The following is a 3,479-nucleotide window of genomic DNA, read 5'->3' on the forward strand; positions in this document are numbered from 1 at the left end:
TTTCCTCCCTGTTATGTTGCCCTCTGTGCTTCCAAGGCTCAGCACAGATTTGGCAGTGAGAAGGTTTCCTGGTGTTTGGAAACTTCTCTCTTTTTAAGACTCCCTTCCCAGGATGGAACTCCATCCCTCCCTCTTTTGTCCCTTTTTTTTGGTCTTTTATATTTTTCCCTACCTCCTTTCGAAGACTTGGGTTGCTTTTCTGGGTGCCTGATGTCCTCTGCCGGCATTCAGAAGTTGTTTTGTGGAATTTACTCAGCATTTAAATGTTCTTTTGATGAATTTGTGGGGGAGAAAGTGTTCCCATCTTACTCTTTCACCATCTTAGCTCCTCCCTCCTGTCACTACTTCTTATATTAGAACTATTGGGGATCTTAGGTGCAACATAATAACGTTTTGTCTTCATTTGACAGAAATGCTTCCCTTAAAGCAATATTAAGTACTAGAGTATTAAATGATACTTAAATATCACAAAATAATACTTTTGGTGCCAATTTGAATTGGAATTATAGGCTCAGGTTCTAAAATAGCATGACAGTACTTTATCATGAGATTATATAATGATTGTGGTAGTGGGAGTGGTGAGCTAACATTATTTATATATTAAGCTATCTTCAAATACACATTTTTTTTGAATAACCTCATGTAAAATAAAAGATCAAATTTTAGAAGCGCTTGACTGAGTGACTGAGCTGAAGCTTTCAATTTCGGGTTCTTCCCGGAATCCTGAAACTTGAGTTTTTAGATATTATGGGGAAGCAAAAGAACAAAAATGCTTCTTTTCTGTACACAAATCAATATAACAGAGAAAACTTAATGATATGGGAATAGCCTGAAATTTCATTATTTCCTGAAAATGTTCATATTTCTAAAAGTGATTCTCAAAATATAAGGAAGATGAAGCTTCTTCTCTCCTCTTTGGATAAAATGACCACTTCCTTTCACTTATTCTCTCTTTATAAAGCACCGTTTTCTGTCCTCCCTCCTTACCGTTAGCCTCCTTTCTGCACATTGGTGCTGCCAAACTCTTATTTCCTCTTCCCTCTCCTTCATGAAGAGCAATGTGAAAGACTCTGAAGGGCAACTGACTGACTGGCTGTTATTTCCTATTAAATCAAATATAAGATCCTTCATCTTCTTAACTATGCACATTTTAAAATGTTTTTCAGTGATAGTCTAGGTTTTCACTGATAGTTCCAGCTTTTATAGGAGTTTGAGGGTCATCAGTATAGATACACTAGTAAGGTGGATTCAGCATTAATTTCTAGAGTAACATTTTCTCAGAGAATTTTCTCTAATTGTTAGGTTGTCAAAACAGAAACCATGATTCTGTAAAGTTCCAGTCCCTTATGGATAAGCTCTTATGATCACCTTCATAAGAACTAGAACAAAATCTAGAAAAAGAATCAATGTACACACACACACACACACACATACAACACACACACACACACACACATTCTGTCAGTCTATTTCTCTCTGAAGAAATATTTGTACAGGAAACTAAATTATCATGTGAATATTTTCTGATGTTGATAGAATTAAAGTAAGAGTCATCAGAGGTTGTTCGAAATTGTTATGGGTTTTATTTCCTAATGCAAGCCTCTCAGAATAAGGATACTGTGTATCTCTGTCTTTATATCCATGTATTTCTTTACTCTTGCTTCTGGGCAAAAATATGCTATATGCTATTTCTTCTTTCCGTAAAGCAGAACTACATCATTAAGGAAATATACACAAGGATTCCAGTATATACACTTATCAACTGAAGTCATGATTTGCTACATCATAACATTTTCATGGCATTTTTCACTTCTTCATTCTGTAGTTTATAGATCAGTGGGTTAAGCAAGGGTGTCCCAACTGTATAAAATACAGTCACCACCTTGTCTATTGGAAATGTGGTTGGTGGGCATGTGTATATGAATATACATGGGTCAAAAAATATGACAACCACAATGAAGTGGGAGGTGCATGTAAAAAGGGCTTTTATCCTTCCTTCTGCACTGTGGTTTCTCAGTGAGTACAAGGTGACAACATAGGAGATAAACAGGATTATGCAACTCACCATGCATATGGGCCCACTATTAGAAACAACAAGCAAATTTATCACAGAAGTGTCCATGCAGGCAAGTTTCAACAAGGGCTGCAAGTCACAGAAATAGTGGCCAATTACATTGGGGCCACAGAAGGGCAACCTCAAAGCCAGGAAAATCTGTGAAAACCTGTGCTGAGATCTCACCCCAGCTAGAATTCAAGACCCCACCCAGGCTAGAATCACCCAGGCTAGAATTTAAGACTGCACCCAGGCTAGAATCACCAATACACCACAAAGGTGCCAGCTCATGATGGCTGTATATTGCAAGGGTTTACAGATGGCTATGTAGCAATCTAAGGCCATGATGAGCACAAAGATCTTTATGCATCCAAAGAAATGGGCTGCAAAGACCTGGGTTATTCACTCATTGTAGAAAATTGTTTTCTCCTGAGAAAGGGCATCCACAATTAACCTGGCGGCTGTGGTTGTAGAGAAGCAGGCATCAGCAAAGGACAGACAGAATAGGAAGAAATACATGGGACTCCTAAGTGTCCTGCTTGTCTTAATAGTCACAACAGTAAGAAAGTTCCCCAACAGTGTTGCAAAGTATAGGATCAAGAAGACTCCAAGTATTACTTTCTGCTTTCCTACATCCTGTGTCAAGCCAAAAAGAATTAATTCAGTCACACTCTTATTCACCGACATGGTAATGACTGTAGATAAGAGGTAGTTGACAAAGGTTTAATCTGCAGAAAGAAGAAAATAATTAGACATGCGGGGAAGATAAGTGGACTGAATTCTGAAGTCCCAGTTTCTGTTTCATTCTTTGTTTGCTCCAAATGCCTTTGATCCAATATGAATCTCTGGAAATCTGCACATGTCCTAATCTCTCCCAGATCTATCTATTGATTCAGAAGTTAGCTGCCTTGGATCAAAGTTTTTGCGTTTTGATAATACCAGAATGAATGGCCTTTAATTTTTTTTTTTCTTATTCCAACCAAGATTACAAACTCCAGAACTAGTACTTTCCTTGGGAAAATGACTTTAACACTTCAAAATTTAGCCTTCAGACAAGAAATGGAGTGCAAATACTTGCCATATCGTATTCTGAGTTTTCCTAAAAATTTGAAGACGGTTTTGTATCCACATAGACATCAATATACACATGTATATTCCAGGCATTATGTATCTTTTCTATGTTCCCTAGAAGCTAAATAGCACTATTTCAATATTAAGTGCTAATATTATTAGAGTCTCTGCTGAAGAAACCATTCTTAGTATGGCTCATTTTTGTGTCTGTTATACCTGACTCCATTGGAATCTTGGTTGAAATATGCTTTGACAATTTTTACCTATGCCTCTTGTGTTCAAGATGTCAGCTTCACTGATGGTCATAATATAACAAATGTGTGGATAATACACTAAGGTTTATATAATTTAGGAA

The 3,479-nt window shown here is 37.1% G+C and overlaps 1 pseudogene; it reads right to left on the reverse strand.

Annotated features, from left to right (window-relative positions):
- Positions 1–1,783: 1,783 nt before the first annotated feature.
- LOC104995156 lies at positions 1,784–2,740 on the reverse strand (annotated as a pseudogene).
- Between the last annotated feature and the right edge of the window lie 739 nt (positions 2,741–3,479).

Source organism: Bison bison, unplaced genomic scaffold (assembly GCF_000754665.1).
Source record: "Bison bison bison isolate TAMUID 2011002044 unplaced genomic scaffold, Bison_UMD1.0 scf7180017864277, whole genome shotgun sequence".
In the NCBI taxonomy this organism is placed as follows: Eukaryota; Metazoa; Chordata; class Mammalia; order Artiodactyla; family Bovidae; genus Bison; species Bison bison.